The following is a 22,864-nucleotide window of genomic DNA, read 5'->3' as shown; positions in this document are numbered from 1 at the left end:
GGACAATTCAATGGCTCCAAATTCCTTATAGTTAATAAACATAAAGTAAATAAAAACCAACAAATGGTACGATAATCTCAGACAATTAATTTTTATTGAACTCCAAATGCTTCGCTATCACTAGGGTGCACCTAAAATACATGACTGCCAAAGATCACACTGCATGATGTAAACTTTAATCTAGGGAGACTGAATTGAATAACAATGGAACAATGATGTGAATTATTTGTTGTGTGACCAACCGTTTGCAACCGTATACTATTCTACCGGTATACATTATGTCACAAACAGCAATATGGACTCTTGTTATTGCAATCCTGCCAGACTTCTCAGTATGCCTGCACAGGTCCCTCTGAGCTCCACATATTTTATGTTTGGCTTTTATTATGTTGAAACAGTAAAACTACTTTACATTCACATAATACTTCTTAACATAAGACGGCATTCATCATAAAGGTTTAAATGTTACATTATGATTCCTTGAATAACACACTAACCTTGAGATATACACTGTTTTAAGGAAGCAAGCCATTCATCATCCAGTCTAACCTTGTGTCTCCATGAAGTGAAAAAATCTCATATTTTAGTAAAAATAAATTTAGAGGGTAAAGCAATTGTATTCTCAGCTGAAGTAAGACTGAAATTGTGCGGTTATTGCCGGGGTCATTATGTATCTCGCAATTTGACACAGCATGCGTTATGTGAAACACTGCTGCATCCATGTGCATTAACTGATCTGAATTTGACAGCTCAAATAGGAACAAGAGCAATTTTTAGAGACTCAAGTCATTGTTTAAAGACTGTCTTTCAACCCCTAGTAAGACATTCGGTGTGTCACTTTGATCAGAATGGTGATAATAGCACAGGAATAAGCAGGCATAAGCTATGTCCCAATTCGAAGACTGGGTTCCAAAGCGAGAACTCATTCTTTTGAAGTCGCAGCCTCCGAAGTACGCAAATGAGCCTTAAAGGATTAGTCAAAAATCCAGATAATTTACTTACCACCATGTCATCAAAAATGTTGATGTCTTTCTTTGTTCAGTCCAGAAGAAATTATGTTTTTTGAGGAAAACATTCCAGGATTTTTCTCAATTTAATGGACTTTAATGGACCCCAACACGTAACAGTTTTAATGCAGTTTAAAATTGCAATTTCAACAGAGTTTCAAAGGACTCTAAACAATCCCAAACGAGACATAAGGGTCTTATCTAGCGAAATGATTGTCATTTTTGACAAGAAAAATAAAAAATATGCACTTTTAAACCACAACTTTTCGTCGATCTCCGGTCATGTGACCCGCCAGCGTGACCTCAGGCAATACGTCATCACGTCAAGAGGTCACGGAGGACGTATGCGAAACTACACCCCAGTGTTTACAAGTGTGGAGAAAGAGGACCGTGCGACGTTGTTGTATGTGGAATGATACTAATTAGTATCTTTGTGTCAGTTTATTGTTTAAAATGGTCCGCGAATGTGCGTTTCATATATGTAACACGTGACCTTTCCACAGCATTACACAATTACGTGAGGTCGCCCTGGCGTGTCAAAGGACCGGAGGAAGACGAGAAGTTGTGGTTTAAAAGTGAATTTATTTATTTTTCTTGTCAAAAATGACAATCGTTTCGCTAGATAAGACCCTTATGCCTTGTTTGGGATCGTTTAGAGTCCTTTGAAACTCTGTTGAAGCTGCAATTTAAACTACATTAAAACGTTACGTAACATTATTATGTTACATGTTTCTGTCCATTAAAGTCCATTAAAAGGAGAAAAAATCCTGGAATGTTTTCCTCAAAAAACATAATTTCTTCTGGACTGAACAAAGAAAGACATCATTATTTGGGATGACATGGTGGAGAGTAAATTATCTTGATTTATTAATCCTCTATACTAATCCTTTAAATCGTGCTACTATGATGCAATCGGTCTTAGAATACGTCCTTCAAGGGTCGCAGCCTTTGAATTCGGACACAGCTTTATTTGTCATCTGGCTTAGATTTTAAATTGCCAACCTCTAAGATTCTCTGTAAATGGGGTTTATATGTTGCTAAAGATAAAGGCCCATAAATTACAGCCTCGTAGAATATAACCTGGCTCTACGTCCTGATCCCCAACAACTCGGTTAACCCTGAAGCGTCTCCAAGAAAACATTACAACATTGCAAACATTACAGAACATTTTGAGACTGAAAAGGTCAATAACGAAAGATTTTATTTTATCTCTAAGGAATCACTTATAATAATGGGGCCAAGAATTGCTGGCAGAGCCAGTGGTTCACTTTAAGTAAGGTCAGGCTTTTTATCATCGTACGCAATGACTGACAAAATAACTGAGTATAGCTTTGCAGAAGATCTCTTTCACGGTCAAAGACAATCAGTGTTTATGTTCAAATGAAGAGTATCTTCCCTTCTGTAAAGGTGGGTCCGACCCTGTGACCCTTGTCATAATTGCACAGGGGCAAGTAGTAGGCCCTTTCACGTTCTTCAACTTTCAGGTCAAGTTGTACTTCCTACTGGACAACCACCGTATCTTACACAAGGCACTGTCAGAGCATGGGAAATGAGCAGATGTGCACAATATCCCCTAGAGCTCCTAATGTAAGTGGGCTATACTGTTATCTCCTGGCTGTACCACCCCAGCTTCAACTGAAAGAACAAGAAAATTCCAAAGACTCCTCTATAGATTAAAAGATTGTTCATGGTATTGCGATGAGGGATCTGAGAGAGACCACAGAAGGATTATCCACCTTAGTGCCCTTGGAAGCCTCACAAATATCACCTGTTTACACATGAGCCTTTTTTATACCTCCATATGTGGCCCACCTTAACCTTAAGATGTAACTCAAACCATAATCCCTGACTGTGTAACAACAGCCAGAATTCTGTAAGATCTCACATCAGCATAAGCTTTTAAATGGTTTGTATGCTGGCTCCTGTCTGCCTTCTTATAGATGGTTACTTCGGACGCACGTGATACACGTCTGTATCCGAACCTTACTTCCGGTTTCGTTTTTTTAATGGTCTGACTAGTTGCTAAACTTATCTCTTGAACAAATGCCTCTTCGAAAATAACAAATGTTTTGGTTTCCTAGGTAGTCTATGTGTTTTTTTGCTTGTTATATAAATAAACTATGTTTAAAGAACTTTGTTGTTACGTGCGGACCGCGACAGCCGCTTGTTTATGTCGTTACTGCTGAAACGGTCTATAATTGTACTTATAGATGAAAATCAGTCATGTGACCTTTTACGTCATGCCGCCATCTTGAGTACCTACCGAGTAACAAAGTAACAGTAGGCCACTGATTAGCATTGGCTAGCTTGCTATGATTTACAGATTTCTTATCTTTTACTGTCTATGATTGTAACGGATAGGCTACAGGAAATGGCTATGAAAGACAACATTTCGCACCTCGACTGTCATAAAAAGAAACGCAACTTTAAAATATATATATATATATATTGGTTAGGGTGTGATGCCAACTCAATCCCTGATGCGTTCTTCCAGCCGTTGTCCGCTGCTACCGAACTACGACTATTTTACAACACTAAGGCGCCATGACACAACATAAAACTTTGCTCGAAGTATCACCTGGATCTCTACACATGAACGCGAGCATTGAAAACATTGTTTGTGTACACAGAGTTTACTAAAAGAGATGTTTTGAACAACTGACTTTGGCTGTTATGGTGTCGCTCGTCATCTTTGCCAGACATAAAGAATCGATTTTCGAAATGCGAATGAATGAATCTCATATGAGGCTCCTTTTTCAACTAGATTGTCAAAATTGTATTTCAATTGCGACAAAACAACAAATTATCCGTGCATTTATATGGGACTATGCTTTAGGAGCTATCCATCTTTACTCTCCTCCTTCCTTACGTTGCATTCAGCAAGATAGCAGCGAGCGGACACTAAAACAACCAAAGTAAGTTGTTTAAAACCTTCTTTTTAGTAAACTCTGTGTACACAAACAATGTTCTCAATGCTCGAGTTCATGTGTAGAGACTCAGATGATACTTTAAGCAAAGTATCATGTTGTGTTGAGCCTTCTTAGTGTTGTAAAAATAGCAATTTTGATGCTCACAATATATTGAAGGCATAGCTTCTAGTTTGCGACCACTTCAGGTACTCAAAATGGCGGAAGACAAGTGAGTGACGTCTGCTGATATTCATGTATAGCAAGTGAAATCTTCCCTAAATTTCGAATTAGTCATAAATATGCTAAACATTTTCTTTATTTAACCGTAGCTCTGTAAAAGAACAAATATTTTTGAGCGTATTCTCCCGAGAGTATTTTTCCCAACCAAATTTAATTCCAGCTACAACATTTATTATTTTACCAGGCGTTCTTGTTTAATCAAATGAGTGTCTTTAAAGTTTTATATTCACTTAATGCTCTTCGACAGTGTTTTGCAAAAGAGCTTTGTTCAAGTGGTTCATTTGATAACTAACATAACTAATATATTTCTCAATAAAGGGCATTTTAACATACTGGCCTTGCACAGTCATAAAGTACCTGTAGCTGTAAAAGAAAAATAGAATGTGGAGAGTGAGCAAAATCAATGGACAAAATAAACCATCAGCCTTGTACTATATGATAACAGCTGTCGACATTATCTTCCAAAAATAGCCATTAGCATCAGATTCAAGGATGGATGAAAAAGAGGATTGATCGCCAGCAAGAATAGAATAGAAATGCTTGATTTAATCACTCACATTTTATCACTACACGCAGCTCATATTACCCTATAACACCAGTGCAAAAAAACTACCTTGAAACACTACTTTTACATTTTATTGCACCCTGCTTGAATACAGTACCTTCAGTCACAATACTTTACGTTGGTGGGAATGCTTTTGCAATTAACCTCATTAAATACCACACAAAAGTCTCATACAAATTTTGCTTCTGTATTAAATCCTAATAAGCTCCAGACAGTATTCATTTTTTTTTATACCGCACTTATGCTACTAGTCTCTGAACTGTCATATACTGTATTTTAATGCAATCTCTTTGACATATAAGTTCTGTTTCTGTTGCCAGACATTAAAACAAGTAAAAAAAGAAGCAATTAAACGCAACTGAATTTAACTTCCATATTTTCTGATCATCAGCATCGTTGTCTAAGGCAGCCCATCCAGCGCCTCTGTCTGGATAACAAACTATTGTGCATATTTTTACAGAAGTATGTTTTTATGTTTAAACAGTGATTTTGGGAAAGCTATTTGTACTCTTAAAGTCAGATACGGTGAATTGAAGGCGCTGTTTCTCGCTACTGGCATAAACAATTAAGATAAAAAATCTACTGATAAAGAAATGCTTTTTGCAGTTACAAATAATTTTGAGTAGACCTACTAAAATAAAAATTAAACATATACAAATTACACTTCCATTATTTCAACGAGACACTTCTGAACTGCAACTGTGTTTAAGCATGGGGTACAATAATAAGACAGGATACACTGTAAAAAAATTGCTGTAATTATGCAGCTGGTTGCCAGTAGCTTACTGTAAAAGATAAATACTGAAAATATGTCATGTTTATTTAACTTTGAACAAACTGTTGCCAGTAAATAACATAAATGTAAAATCTACAGTAAGTTACTGACAGCTAGTTGCCAGTAATACCCAGGAATACTGTAATTTCTACAGACATTTTTACAGTGTATTCATTTAACTTATTGTGTAATGTTATGCAGCAATGCACTTGCTGTCAACAGCACACCTCCGTGGTACGATAGTATATGTCATACGGCCAATTTAGATGTTGACTGAAATATCCTAATGGTCAATATGACTACCGAACATGCCTGACAATATCTTTATATCATTATCAAGAGTTGCTTGTTCTTGTTCAGTTTGCTCGTGCTAAATTATGTGTTTTCAAGGTCAAGAGGGTGCACACATATACTCTAACTACCCGGCTCCATTCTGGTACGTAAAAACCCATTTTCAAACAAGCCAATAAATGCCAGATGTATAAAAGTCATTAAAAGAATACTCCAATTTTATAATAAAATCCTGATAATTTACTCACCCCATGTCACCCAAGATGTTAATGTCTTTCTGTGTTAAGTCTAGAAGAAATTAGGTTTTTTTTGTTGAGAAAAAACATTAGTTTTTTTGCATATAATAGACTTTAGTGGACCTCAACAATTTACAGTTTCAATGCAGTTTAAATTGCAGTTAAATGCAGCTCCATAGGGCTCTAAATGACCCCAATCGATGCATAAGGGTCTTATCTAGCGAAACATTGTCATTTTTGCCAAAAAAAGTACTTTTACATATTTCATAATCACGCCGAAAGGTCACAGTCACATAAACGCACACGTGCGGACCATTTAAAGGGGACATTCCATGAAAATCAGACTTTTTCCATGTTTAAGTGCTATAATCAGGTCCCCAGTGCTTCTACCATCCCAGAAAACATGAAAAATAGCAATCAGGTCCCCAGTGCTTCTACCAACCCAGAAAACATGAAAAATAGCAACCCTGTAACTTTGTTTTGGTAAGGCTCTCTCTGCAAGCATGTGAATAAATAGGTCATGCGGATTTCGCTCCCCGCATGACGTAGCTAAGGGATCTTATTATAATGATACCGCCCCTTCAACTGCGCTATCCAACCATGAACGGCCTCACGAGTGCGATAGACAGAGAGAAAGAATGACTGACAGCACGACGCGTTTGTATTCCATCAAACACAAACAGTAGCATACAATCTTATAACTTGTTGTTTTAATAATCTTTCTAAAGATTGAATTAACGTTCTAAAGGATTAACATTACCTTAGTGCAAGAGAGAGAGAGAGAGCGAGTGGGCGATCGAACGAGAGATAGAGCAACGCGACGGTTCGCTTTCAAGTAAGTTATGTTGTTTAATATGTTTCTCTGAAGTTTATATAAATGAACACGAGGATTAATGCACTGCACGAGACAGAGTGAGTGAACAACGCGTATTCACTATCATACACAATAAGTAAATATGTTGTTTAATGTTTCTCTGAAGTTTCAAATGAATGAGGAGTTACAAAATAGATGAGAGACTGACAGAAACGCGAATGTGTGCAATATGTGTACACAATAAACTTAAACATGTCATTTGATCTGTTTCTCTAAAGTTTAAGCATTAAACGTGTTGTTTTATTACAGATCATTTAAATGTGCTCGTGTGGTTTGGTCAAAAAGTAAACTTCTGAGTGTTTGTGGAAGTGTAATTTATTGTAACATGCTGAAAATCATTGTGCCTGTTTAAAAGCAGCATGAGAGCTAAAAGTCTTTATTTTTATTCTACAATGTTTCCCATCTGCTGATAAACATGTATTTAGTATGCATAAAACAGATAATTGACTTTTTAAACATGTTCAGATATATAATGCTTAACATCGCTCACTAACTTCTTTCGTGAGAGAATCTTCCTCGATGTTCCGTCTTCTCTACACCGGGAGCGCTTGAGACTCCGCCCACCTGAGCAGCTCGTTTGGATTTAAAGGGATACACACAAAAACGGTGCATTTTTGCTCAGCCCCATAAAGTGCCTATTTTAACATGCCACAATAAGTTACCTATATGGTATTTGAGCTAAAACTTCACAAATGTCAGGGCTAGTGCAAGATAAGTTGTGGTTAAAAATGACAATCGTTTCGCGATATAAGACGCCTATGCCTTGGATGGGATCATTTAGAGGTCTTTGAAGCTGCGTTGAAACTGCAATTTTAAACTGCATTAAAACTGTAAACTGTTAAGGTCCACTAAAGTCCATTATATAGAGAAAAATCCTGGAATGTTTTCCTTAATTTCTTCTGGACTGAACAAAAACAGACAAACATCTTGGATGACATAGGGGTGAGTAAAATATCAGAATTTTTATAATTAAAGAGAAACATTCTATTCTATTTCTTAGAGAAATATTTATATTCTATACGTTTTATTTTGTATTATATATTTGATTGATTGATTGATTGATTGATATATTTATTTAAGTGTCAAACACCATATGGTGCCCAGCCCTCATCGGATTATTAGACACTACAGTATTAATTTCACCATTATCTCCAGATGGCCATAACATAACACAAAACGCATCCCAACACAATTACACCACTAAAAATAAAAACTACACATACAAACAAAGTTGGCTTTTCATATGGGATACAAAATAGTTTGCCGCCGATACCAGGCCTTTTCTATAAATTTTGCCAAAGAAAAGACATCATTTTCAAACAGCCAACATAACATATTTCCAAAATATATCAATTTTTTTTAACTGAGCTGATTCAAACAGAGAGTCCCTTAAATCACAGTATAAAGGACAATAAAAAATTAAATGAAATTCATCTTCCACCACCTGAAGAGCACAAAATTCACATAAACGTAAATGTTCAGATATACCTTGAAATCGACCCACTTCCACTGCCAAAGGTAAAGTACTAGTTCTCAATTGGGCACAGAGAGACCTTTGCCTTCTCTTTAAATTAAGGGAAATATAAGGTTCTGTGACATATTCTTTCTTAAACTGAACATAATTTCTAAGTTCTGGCTACTTCCATATATCCTGCCTCCATTGCTTTTCATATTTACTTAACAATCTTTGTCTGACGACATTTATATTATATTGAAGATTATTTTGATACACTATATGCAAGTCAGACGCAGATAGTTTTAATGAAACCTCTCCTGCCCAAGGATTATACTTTGCTCTGTCCCAATTAAAAAAAAATCTAGTTAACCTTTCCTCTGGCAGACTAACAAGACGATTCCATAATCGCATTATTTCACACCTTTGCTTTTTAATACATAGATCCCAACCTGCATCCCCATTAACAGCCACCTTTGCTTTGTTTTAACCCAACTGCCGGGTTATTGTCAATCAACCATGAGTTAAAACAACCCAGCAGTTGGGTAATTTTCACCCAGCAGTGTCTTCTGTCTAATGGTAACCCAACTCTGGGTAAAAACAACCCAGCATTTGTAGAGTGTGCACCATTTAGGTACAGATATGTGCATTTGAGCTACTAATATGCAACCTTTACATTCAAAGGTGTATGTTTTAATATGGTACAGCCCGAGTGACAGCTTTATTTCCTTTATTTCTATGCTGTGCACTCTTAGAAATTAAAGAATGCATGGTCACCTAACACAAGACCTAATCTGTTGTTGTCGCACCATTACACCGTTTTCAACAATATCAACATGTGTTCGTTTTGGGGTAATATCAAATTGCAGCTAACTACTGTATCCCTCACCAATATCTCCAGACAAAACTGTTTCCTAGAAAGCCACCACTCACGGCACAGTGAGAATTCCTCCAAAGCCCTCCCAATTGGAGGATCCATGATGGCCACTCAGCCTGTGTGGAGGCCAAAGCCATCTGTTGCTCAAGTGTTAGTAATTTCCTCACCAGGTCTGTCAGCTGGAGCTCTGGATTGATTGGGCGATTCCGATGCTCATGGAAAACCAGCAGAATGGCAGAGCACCTGGGCTCTTTCTGTAAACAGACAATTATCATTTCAATCAATGAGGTATTAGGCGCTTAGCGGGGGTCCCTCTATAGTGAAAGAATTGCCTCATATACTTATATGATTAAGCCCCTGTGCAAAATGTCACATTTAAGCGTTATCCGTAAAGCAGCCCGTAGCTCATTAGCCTTATTTATGAATTTACATCTATAATTGGCTGTTCACGCCAAAAATTAAAAAAGCTTTCAAATGGCATACATAACGGCGGCAGAGCATTCAGAATTAGTGTTGGAAAGCCACGGATAGGAGAATCAAGCAAAGGTTTTCCTTCATTCCGTCTATGCACAGCCGCACGTGAAGCCCTGCAGGAGGGAGACACAGGTTGAGACAGACAGAGCCACGGATTCACTGCTAATGTTGTGTTCTGGGGAGAAAGAGGTGCTGTCAGCAAGATACTACAGTGCTGGTGATAAATTGTGATGCGTGACTGAAATTCACTAATAATACCAATCCGTCAACATCTTCTGCAACTATTGCCAGACACAGCACCGCCTTTGTCTTTGCACGTATAACCGAAGGCCTCTTAATTTGCTTATCAATTGGCCATGTCTGTTGAGCTCGGCAATTTATTATGCAAAGCCGGTGCGACCTGTTGAGGAGAAAAATTTGTCGCAAGGGAGCATTCATTTTCATATCTGCTTAAATTTAAATATAAATCAAATTTTAATTTTTAGAAATAGAATAGCAGGAAGATAGATGTACTCCGTTGGTCCTCGGGGGGAAATCAGGGTCCAAAACAACACTGTACCTCCATAGCATCATGAATGACTGATTACCAAGTGAATAAATTATGCTCATCCTTCATGTTCGCAACCGTTCAGCAAAACATCTGGAATGGGTCAGACTGGTAAATGAACAGAGTAATTGCAGAGTTAACAACTCGCCCATTCAGACATCGCTACCTTCAGTCACGTCTGAATCGGAATTACCTTGAAATTATTTATTAATGATCTGCGAGTGAGACGGTTTTCATACCATCATTAGACCCGCAGTGACCTTCATTAGACCTGCATTGTTTACTAAGCACTTGTTGAGCAACGGTTTAGAAAAGAGTGACTATTAATAATGATAGAAAGATAAAGAAGCTGTTAAATATGTTTTATATTAATACTGTACATTTATTAGTTTGGAAAATGAGCTTATTCAAAGCAACATTTGCATTTAAGCATAACAATTTATCAGTACATGCTTTTCCTGGCACTATGGGGCCCAGACACATCTTATCCTAGTTCCAGACCAAATGCATGTTTAGGCTGCCTTAAAGGACAAGTTTGGTATTTTAGCCTTAAAGCCCTGTTTTCAGATTGTTTATGATAAAATAGAACGGTTTTGACTGAAATTTGGACATATGATGCTGACCCAAGAATTTTCTGTTCCTGTTGTATTACCCACTACCTCTGCATTAAACTTTCGTTTACAGAGACGTGAAACTCACCGAGTGGTCAGGGGTGTTCACTGATATGCTCACACAAAAATCGCTGCAAAAGGTGCTTTCCAACAGGTGTTTTAGCATTCGTTGTAACTTGTGGACCTATTTTTCCAAACGCCTCACACCCGTATATTCTTCCGTTGAGAGCTTGAATAATAGACACTCTTGCCCAGTTGGTGGTGATAATCCACCTGCCAATTGCAAGAATACAAACGGGTTCCCGGCGCAGAGTAATACTGTACCTCACAGCACATGTAATACAAGTCAATGGAGTTGGACAAAAACTATGATAAATCCTGCTGGAAAGCATCTTTTGCAGCGATTTTTGTGTGAGCATATCAGTGAACACCCCTGACCACTCGGTGAGTTTCACGTCTTTGTAAACGAAAGTTTAATGCATTTTAGGAAAGATTGTTCCAGTGCACCTATACAGCCATTGTAGAGGTGGGGGCTGATACCACAAACACCCGAAAATTCTTGGGCCAGCATCATATGTCCAAATTACAGTAAAACTGTTCTATTTTATCAAAAACAATCTGAAAACAGGGCTTTAAGTGTAAAATACCGAACTTGTCCTTTAATTAAAAAATATCTTGCACTGATGCATCTTAAGGGGGCCATGTCACAACACTTTTTAAAGATGTAAAATAAATCTTTGGTGTCCCCAGAGTACACATGTTCGCAAACACTGATCGCAATGATGGCGGTTTGCTGCAATTGAAACTTAATTGGTGTTAATTGTTTTCTCTCTCTTTTTATCTGCACTAAATGGCTGTGGCATGGTTGGATAGCGCAGATTAAGGGGCGGTATTATTATAATATGATATCCTTATGACATCATAAGGAGAGCCACATTTCAATTACCTATTTTTTCACGTGCTTGCAGAGAATAGTTTACCAAAACTAAGTTACTGGGTTGATCTTTTTCACATTTTAGGTTGATAGAAGCACTGAGAACCCAAATATAGCACTTAAACATGGAAAAAGTTAGAATTTCATGACATGGCCCGTTAAGAAACTGTATCCGTGCCATTGTTTTGTCAACAACTTAAATTATTTTTGGATTAATCCATATCCTGTCTGGGAAACTGCCCCTAAATATTTACCAAATCAGGTATGAGCAGAAAAGAAAATGCTCAGATGCGGAAGCCACTAAACCGTGCCTCCATCAAATATTACAACAGAATGCTTTCAGCAGGTATTATACATTCCTCAAATACTTTTGCTTTAAATTTTCCTAATCCCAGCCTCAGGCCATTCAGAAATACCTGTTGTTGGCAGAATCTGTAAAAAGCCACATCGGTTTGTCAGCAAACTCCTCAAAGTGCATGAAAGATGACTGTGAAACGACCATGGATCACACTGAAGCTTGGGTTCTTTGTGAATACTTGACACAAATACAACACGAATGTGGCAGCCACCTCACAGAGCCCACTAATGTGTGGTTCAGTTAGTGGTCATTTTTACTTTTTGAATTTTGACTTTTAACATGTGTACTGTTACAAGTTGCATCTTTAGTGATTTTGCTGTTTACTTTGTTTAGGATTTTTTTAGAAGTTGAGGTTTTGCAAAAAAAAACTGCACTTAGAGGGTTTTGCAGCAAAAACAGTCAAATTTGTTAAAAAGTAATGAAATGGTATTATTGACTAATAACATTTTCATTGTCATTAAAGTAGAATTACTGAATATAACATGAGCCTGATAAAAAAGCTAATTTACAAGAAAACATGTCAGACACACTTAGAGAGTTTTGCATTTGAAATGTTTATATAGACGGTTTTATCGGACGCACATGCTTTGTTGTGGTTACGCGTCTGGTCGGAACTTTACTTCAGGTTTTTGTTTGTTTAATGGTCTGACTAGTGGCTAAATGAACTCTGGAGCAAATATCACATCAAAAATAACAAATGTTTGGTTTCCTAAAGACAAGGGGAGACGGCGATCATGAATCATCACTATGTGAAGGGAAGTTTGGCAGCCGGTTTATAGTTTACATTGTACATTATAGTACACATTTTACACAGCAACACTAGCTCTGTGTCATCTTTTATATGCATTAGCTATGAAATATGAACTAAGGTAATCTGATGGTTATCATAAGTAAACTACTCTAAAATTACTTTTTTGTTATTAATTCTTAGAGGAGTTGATCGGAAGTTACGTTTGTTCCACGAAAACTTTGTTGTTACTTTTAAACCGTCTATATATATATATATATTACACAAATTTTTATGTAATTATTTTAAAATATACATTTACATTGTACTTTAAAATCTTACACCCAGAAAGAAAACTTTGAAAATCTACCATACGACTGAACTATGCCTGCATTAGAGAGTACTGATATAAGGTAACAGTTACAGGCATTGCCAGTGAAGCCATTTGCAGACAACACTGTGGTTTCAATAGGCATTGCAGAGCCTTACACAGGGCACAAGAAACAAAAATCACATCCTACAAGTAGCAGCTGAGGAAACTCTTGGAAAAAATCTTTTCTTTTCTACTTCTGCTCTTACACTTACTAGCTAACTCTTGAAACTTGGCAGTGCAACATAATGAAAACTGTTGCTAGTGATCCTCATCACATCATCATGTATAGATACGACCAGGGTATATTTAAGCATTGGCTAGAAAAGCTAACAGGTTTACAAATGTAAAAATGGCCATGTGCAGTGTCGTCAATTTTGGCACGAGTAATGTAAGGGAAGGCATGGAGGATGAGGAGGTGGAGGTGTGTTACTGTCTGGGGAAAAGGAGGCGTTTGTGCAAAATAACACATGCTCCTGTGGAGCTATGCCAAGTGCCAAAATAAGCAGGGATAGTTTTGTTTGTTTTCTCTTACAAACATTTTGTCTTAACTTTGCCTTTTTACTGTGACATTCAATCATCTTTGCAGTTGATGCTTTCACTTTGCTATCTCTGCAATGATGCCCAGACGTGTGGTAAGGAGTTTGAATCCATTAACATTTCATTTACCATCCATCTGTCATCAGTTCTTGGTACCATGTTTCTACTTTGCGATGTTCCAAGTGCAATGAACTAGCTGGAACAAACGCATTAAAAAATGAATTGGCATTTCAATAAATGTGGTATAAATTGAAGGATTAAGGATTAGGACTGTATTGAACTTTAGATTGAATCTATAAATGCAGTTATTTTACAGATTTCGGTTAGACAAGAACATTCGATGCATTATGGTAACATTTCACAGCAGTAGTGTATGCCTTGAGTAGTTGTATTCTCAATTAATAAAAAATATTTTATATATCAGACTGAACTACATACAAATGTGAACTTCAAGTATGTAAACAAGTTCTACAACGTTAATTTTTTTTTTTTTTCAATTCAATTTTATTTATATAGCGCTTTTCACAATACTCAATTGTTTCAAAGCAGCTTTACATTAATAGAAGCAGTAAAAGCACAGAAAAATGACAGATAGCACAACATAATACACAATAGCATAAGCTGTCAAATTTGCTGAGGCTATGACTCGACATTATGAACGAGCGTATTACTATTGTAACGTATAGGAGAAGATGCTAAATTAAGCCCAAGCAGGCTACCTCCCCGGGGTAAAAAACCCCCTAGGATAAAAAAAAACAAAAACCCCGGGTTGTTGAGCCGAGGAAAAAAATAAAAAGTCCTAGGAGGGAAAAACCCTTGGGAGATATATATGTATATAAACACATATAAACGGATAAGGAGATTAAGCGGGGATTAAGCGGGGTTTAAGCGGGTTCTGCCGGTGGTCGTTGGTCAGGCATCAGCTGGGCATCACAGTGATGGACGACCAGTAGATCAGAGGTGAGTCGACTTTCACATCTACCGGAACTGGGTCTGTTTGTCCCATTGTCCTCAGGGTCGAGGACAGGACAGGGAGAGAAAAACAAAATCATATTAGCGTAGGGGCCGTTCACATGTAATGCAAGTGTCACACAGTGTTGTGGTTTAATCAGCTTAGTTTCAGACAGACTAACTATTGCGGCATAATTATATTATACACAGTTGAGGATTTTGCAAATTGGGGGCCCACTGCGACGGTATATATGGTAACTAAGGGTCACCTTCTGATTTTTAAGAGAAAGAGAAAATGAAACCTGTAGACCCGTTTGACTAAGGCCTGTAACCCCACTGTCGTCGTTAATGCAGGTTCAGTGGCAAACGGGTCTATATTGCATGCTATTTACAAGATCATGAGAAAACGCCAACATCGCAACCTGACCATACGTGCCAACCCGTTTGACTAAGGCTGGAGGCCCCACTGTCGTCGTTAATGCAGGTTCAGTGGCAAACGGGTCTGTATGGCATACTATTCACAAGACACAAAAAAGCGCTAAAATCGCAACCCGACCATACGTGCCAACCCGTTTGACTAAGGCCTGTAGCCCCACTGTCGTCGTTAATGCAGGTTCAGTGGCAAACGGGTCTGTATGGCATAGTATTTGCAATATAAAGAAAGCGCCAAAAGCCCAACCCAACCGTACGTGCCAACCCGTTTGACTAAGGCCGGATGCCCCACTGTCGTCGTTAATGCAGGTTCAGTGGCAAACGGGTTTGTATGGCATACTATTCACAAGAACACGAAAGTTCCAAAATCGCAATCCGACTATACGTTAAGATAAGGTTTTTATTTATTTATTTGGTTGGTCTGTTTTATGACCGCGAGTGCTTTGTTCGGTACAAATAACTATTTCGAGTTAAGTACTTTTACTAGACAAATTATGCGAATGCTTTGTTTAAGAGAAAATTTTTAAGTCTAGATTTAAAATTATCGACTGTGTCTGATTCTCGGACATCGGTTGGTAAATCATTCCAGAGCTTAGGGGCTAAGTAGGAAAATGACCTTCCACTTTTAGACACTTTTGATAGTCTAGGGATAATCAAGAGACCAGAATTTTGTGACCGTAGTGTGCGTGATGGATTGTATTCTGATAGTAATTCTCTAAGGTATGAGGGTGCTAGGCCATTTAAAGCTTTGTAGGTGAGTAGTGATATTTTAAATTGTATGCGATATTTAACTGGTAGCCAGTGTAAAGATGCCAGAATTGGGCTTATGTGGTCGTACTTTTTAGATCGAGTAAGTACCCTTGCGGAAGCGTTTTGAACTAGCTGAAGCTTGTTTACTTGATTTGCATGGCATCCCCCGAGTAGCGAGTTACAATAGTCTATTCTAGAGGTCATAAAAGCATGGATAAGCTTCTCTGCGTCAGATGTAGACAGTATATGGCGTATTTTCGAGATATTTCTAAGGTGGAAGAAAGCTGTACGGCAGACGTTGGCGATATGACTATCGAAGGATAAGTTGCTGTCGAACATCACACCTAAGTTCCTTACCGTGGAAGATGGCACCACAGTGCAGCCATCTATGTGCAACGTGTAATCTGACATATTATGTTTGTAGCGATTCGGTTCAATAATAAGTATCTCTGTCTTATTGGAGTTCAGCTTAAGAAAGTTATGTGCCATCCAGTCACTAACATCGCTAAGGCAGTCTGTTAGCTTAGAAAACGTGTGTGTTTCGCTGGGATGTGAGGAGATGTAAAGCTGGGTATCATCCGCATAGCAGTGAAAACTTATGTTATGTTTCCTGATAATGTCTCCTAGAGGTAACATGTATAACGAGAACAGGATAGGACCTAAAACCGATCCCTGCGGTACACCGTATTCAACCAGGGAGTGATATGACTCTTCCTCGTTTACATAAACAAAGTGATAGCGATTGGTTAGATACGACCTAAACCATGCTAGCGCCTGACCACTGATACCAACATAGTTTTCTAGTCTATTGAGTAAGATTGTATGATCTATTGTGTCAAAGGCTGCACTAAGGTCTAATAATATAAGAATTGAGATTTCACCACGATCGGATGTTAATAGGAGGTCATTTGTAACTCTAAGCAACGCTGTCTCTGTGCTATGGTGGGGCCTGAATCCTGATTGGAACTTTTCATATGTACTATTATTTGTCAAAAATGTGCGTAACTGGCTTGCCACTACCTTTTCTAATATTTTCGAAAGAAAAGGGAGATTTGAGATTGGTCTAAAGTTATTAAGCTCTCCCTGATCAAGCTGTGGTTTTTTAATCAGCGGTTTAATAACTGCTAGTTTGAAAGATGTTGGAACGTATCCTATTTCTAGCGATGAGTTAAAGATATTTAGAACCGGGGTTGACACTACAGGAAATACCTCTTTAAGTAGTTTTGTGGGAACGGGGTCTAATATACAGGACGATGATTTGGATGACGTTACTAGTTTAGAGAGCTCTTCTATTGTAGTAGGTTTAAATGAATCAAGATGTTCGTGTGGTAGTCTAGTGTTAAGTGAACTAACGGGTAGAGTGGTGGCTGCCTGTGTAGCTACGATGTTTTCCCTTATAGCCGTAATTTTGTTAGAAAAGAAGTTCATGAAGTCGTTACTATTGTGTTGGAGTTTACTATTGGTTTCTGTTTGTTCTTTGTTTCTAGTCAGTTTTGCAACGGTGCCAAAGAGGAAACGAGGGTTATTATGATTCTCATTTATAAGCTTGCTAAGATAGGTAGATCTGGCGGTTTTAATAGCCTGTCTGTAGTGTTTAACACTATCTTTCTGCTCGGACTCTCGCTTGCTCGCTTGCATGCCTATGTCACTTCCGGTTTCACGCTGAACAGATCGTGCATCGGAGCTCGGAGCTCCGTCGAGTTCTTCATCTAAAAGCCTTTTTTACTATCTTATTCCTATTTATATATTAAGTTTTACCTAGGAATACTTTACCGTGAGGATTATTGAGCAGTACTACCACGTGAAACTATTTATCACTAATAAACACCCACAGTGTTAGCATATAGCCCGCTAGCTTCAACAAACGCTGCCGACTGAAGCTAGCATTTTCCGATCTAATGGCCGATTCATCTGATATATGCTTTTCTGACCTGTCCTCGCCTGAGCGGGAAGCTGCGAAGGAGTTGATCGGTTTGAGCAGATCCAACGCGAGCTACAGCGCCCACTTCACCATGTCTCCGGACGTCCACACGCGACCGAGGAATGCGACAAACGAGTGCTCCACGCGATGCAGCTTTACGGACCGTAAGCGAGTGAACGGAGACGCCATTGCCCAACATGAAAGCGATCGGGAAGCTGTGGAGGAGCCGCTGCCCGGCCTTCGCAGATTCAGCATGCCCAACATCACCCTGGACCCAGACGTTCGCAGGCGACTGAGGCGTACCACAACCAAACCCCCAACGCGATGCAGCTCCGCGGAGCGCGTTCGGGTAAACAAAGACGCCATCGCCCAGCATGAAAGCGGTAAGACTCCGCTTGTTATTGTAACATGTACTACTTGCTACATGTATAGTTTAGCTTCTGCCGTTAGCATAGATGGGTTTACATGCACTAAGTGTATTGAAGTATTAAGATTAACTGAGAAGGTTGCTGAACTAGAATCGCGCATCCGAACGCTAGTTGAGGATAGCAAAACCGCTAATGTTACTGTTGTAAATACTGTATCGAGCGAAAAGACTAATGGCTCGGTTCCGACATCAGATGCTAATGTAAACATTACAAACAATGTATCGAGCGCACATAGTGTTCCGACATCAGATGCTAATGTAAACATTACAAATACTGTATCGAGCGCGCATAGTGTTTATCATAATACACATGGCTCGGTTCCGACATCAGAGTCAAGTCGGCGGTCTAACTGGGTGACTGTCAGGCGGCATAGTCATATACGGCGTCCATCTAAGACCCATAACGTTACGGTACTTTCTAACAGATTCGATCCCCTAAGGAATACACTAGCTGAAACACCTGTTAAAAGTGCCCTGGTCATTGGAGATTCTATACTCAGGAACACTAACATTGAGGCACCAAACACCCTAGTCGACTGTATACCGGGAGCCAGAACGTCTGACATTAGATCCAAACTTAAAGTGCTGGCTAATGCTAAACGGAAGTTTTCTAAGATTGTTATTCACGCCGGAACAAATGACACCAGACTCCGACAGTCGGAAATCACCAAAGATAATATTAAGGAGATGTGTGAAATTGCAAAAACAATGTCAGACAATGTAATATGCTCTGGTCCCCTCCCCGCCTACCGGGGAGATGAAACACATAGTAGATTAGTGTCTCTCAATGGCTGGATGTCAAAGTGGTGCCCTCAGCATAATGTAGGGTTTATAGACAATTGGAAGCATTTCTGGGGTAGACCATTTCTCCTAACCCGAGATGGCCTTCATCCGACATCAGAAGGAAGTGCTATACTCACCAGAAATCTGATTAATATTCTTAATTCTGATATAGTATGACTATCCAGGGCCCAGGTCAGGAAACAGACGGATCAGCTTAACTGTCCGTCTGTTAGCTGGCATGATATGTCTAGATCACATATATCCCAGAACTTCGAGTCGATCTTACCAGAATATCAACACATTTCAACTGTATCTGTTCCCCGAACAAGCAAATACAGAGCACCGCTTGCCACATCACGTACAAATTTGACCAACATAAAATTAGAAAACAATACATTACAAGATGAACCTCGAATGTTAAAATTCGGCCTTCTTAACATTAGATCGCTTACCAATAAAGAACCTATTGTTAATGAAATAATTAATGACCAAAACTTAGATGCACTCTGTTTAACAGAAACCTGGCTTAAAGCAGACGACTACATTAGTTTAAACGAATCCACCCCACAAGACTATTATTATAAACACGAACCTAGGTTAAAGGGGAGAGGGGGTGGTGTAGCTACAATATACAACAAAATTTTTAAAGTAAACCAAAAATCTGAACTAAAATTTAAATCATTTGAACTAATGCTGTTAAATATGGAAATAACTGATCGTAACCACAAACAGCTCTCTTTTGCCTTAGCTACAATCTATAGACCTCCGGGCCACCATGCAGATTTCCTTAAAGAAATAGCAGATTTTCTGTCTGAGCTTGTAGTCACTGTAGATAAAGCTCTTATCGTTGGTGATTTTAATATTCATGTGGATAACCATAAAGATGCATTAGGACGTGCGTTTATGGATGTTCTAAATTCTCTCAATATTAGACAAAACGTGACAGGGCCAACGCATACTCGTAAGCACACATTAGACTTAATTCTGTCACTCGGGCTTAATATTAATGACATCAAAATATCACCTCAGAGTGATGCAGTTTCTGACCATTACCTTGTGTCATACACTGTACTTCTAGATAGGATCACTCAATCCACAACATGCTACAGATTAGCCAGAACAATAATTTCCACCACTAAAGATAGCTTTATTAGCACTCTTCCAGACCTGTCCCAAATTAAACATGCAGATAACTGTGATGATCTAGATATTGTAATAGAAAACCTAAACAATGTCTGTTCTAACACATTGGATGCCGTTGCTCCCATTCGAAAAAAGAGAATCAAAGAAAAACCGCCAGCTCCATGGTATGATCATCACACCGCAGCACTTAAAAAGGCAACTAGGAAAATGGAAAGAAATTATAGAAGCACAAAATTAGAAGTATGGCGTGCAGCATGGAAAGATAGTGTTAAACACTACAGACAGGCTATTAAAACCGCCAGATCTACCTATCTTAGCAAGCTTATAAATGAGAATCATAATAACCCTCGTTTCCTCTTTAGCACCGTTGCAAAACTGACTAGAAACAAAGAACAAACAGAAACCAATAGTAAACTCCAACACAATAGTAACGACTTCATGAACTTCTTTTCTAACAAAATTACGGCTATAAGGGAAAACATCGTAGCTACACAGGCAGCCACCACTCTACCCGTTAGTTCACTTAACACTAGACTACCACACGAACATCTTGATTCATTTAAACCTACTACAATAGAAGAGCTCTCTAAATTAGTAACGTCATCCAAATCATCGTCCTGTATATTAGACCCCGTTCCCACAAAACTACTTAAAGAGGTATTTCCTGTAGTGTCAACCCCGGTTCTAAATATCCTTAACTCATCGCTAGAAATAGGATACGTTCCAACATCTTTCAAACTAGCAGTTATTAAACCGCTGATTAAAAAACCACAGCTTGATCAGGGAGAGCTTAATAACTTTAGACCAATCTCAAATCTCCCTTTTCTTTCGAAAATATTAGAAAAGGTAGTGGCAAGCCAGTTACGCACATTTTTGACAAATAATAGTACATATGAAAAGTTCCAATCAGGATTCAGGCCCCACCATAGCACAGAGACAGCGTTGCTTAGAGTTACAAATGACCTCCTATTAACATCCGATCGTGGTGAAATCTCAATTCTTATATTATTAGACCTTAGTGCAGCCTTTGACACAATAGATCATACAATCTTACTCAATAGACTAGAAAACTATGTTGGTATCAGTGGTCAGGCGCTAGCATGGTTTAGGTCGTATCTAACCAATCGCTATCACTTTGTTTATGTAAACGAGGAAGAGTCATATCACTCCCTGGTTAAATACGGTGTACCGCAGGGATCGGTTTTAGGTCCTATCCTGTTCTCGTTATACATGTTACCTCTAGGAGACATTATCAGGAAACATAACATAAGTTTTCACTGCTATGCGGATGATACCCAGCTTTACATCTCCTCACATCCCAGCGAAACACACACGTTTTCTAAGCTAACAGACTGCCTTAGCGATGTTAGTGACTGGATGGCACATAACTTTCTTAAGCTGAACTCCAATAAGACAGAGATACTTATTATTGAACCGAATCGCTACAAACATAATATGTCAGATTACACGTTGCACATAGATGGCTGCACTGTGGTGCCATCTTCCACGGTAAGGAACTTAGGTGTGATGTTCGACAGCAACTTATCCTTCGATAGTCATATCGCCAACGTCTGCCGTACAGCTTTCTTCCACCTTAGAAATATCTCGAAAATACGCCATATACTGTCTACATCTGACGCAGAGAAGCTTATCCATGCTTTTATGACCTCTAGAATAGACTATTGTAACTCGCTACTCGGGGGATGCCATGCAAATCAAGTAAACAAGCTTCAGCTAGTTCAAAACGCTTCCGCAAGGGTACTTACTCGATCTAAAAAGTACGACCACATAAGCCCAATTCTGGCATCTTTACACTGGCTACCAGTTAAATATCGCATACAATTTAAAATATCACTACTCACCTACAAAGCTTTAAATGGCCTAGCACCCTCATATCTTAGAGAATTACTATCAGAATACAATCCATCACGCACACTACGGTCACAAAATTCTGGTCTCTTGATTATCCCTAGACTATCAAAAGTGTCTAAAAGTGGAAGGTCATTTTCCTACTTAGCCCCTAAGCTCTGGAATGATTTACCAACCGATGTCCGAGAATCAGACACAGTCGATAATTTTAAATCTAGACTTAAAACTTTTCTCTTCAACAAAGCATTCGCATAATTTGTCTAGTAAAAGTACTTAACTCGAAATAGTTATTTGTACCGAACAAAGCACTCGCGGTCATAAAACAGACCAACCAAATAAATAAATAAAAACCTTATCTTAACGTATAGCCGGATTGCGATTTTGGAACTTTCGTGTTCTTGTGAATAGTATGCCATACAAACCCGTTTGCCACTGAACCTGCATTAACGACGACAGTGGGGCATCCGGCCTTAGTCAAACGGGTTGGCACGTACGGTTGGGTTGCGCTTTTGGCGCTTTCTTTATATTGCAAATACTATGCCATACAGACCCGTTTGCCACTGAACCTGCATTAACGACGACAGTGGGGCTTCCAGCCTTAGTCAAACGGGTTGGCACGTATGGTCGGGTTGCGATTTTGGCGCTTTTTTGTGTCTTGTGAATAGTATGCCATACAGACCCGTTTGCCACTGAACCTGCATTAACGACGACAGTGGGGCCTCCAGCCTTAGTCAAACGGGTTGGCACGTATGGTCAGGTTGCGATGTTGGCGTTTTCTCGTGATCTTGTAAATAGCATGC

This window comes from Misgurnus anguillicaudatus, chromosome 2 (genome assembly GCF_027580225.2).
Source record: "Misgurnus anguillicaudatus chromosome 2, ASM2758022v2, whole genome shotgun sequence".
Classification (NCBI taxonomy): Eukaryota; Metazoa; Chordata; class Actinopteri; order Cypriniformes; family Cobitidae; genus Misgurnus; species Misgurnus anguillicaudatus.
The sequence above is the reverse complement of the archived record's forward strand: the minus strand, read 5'-3'. Positions refer to the sequence as shown.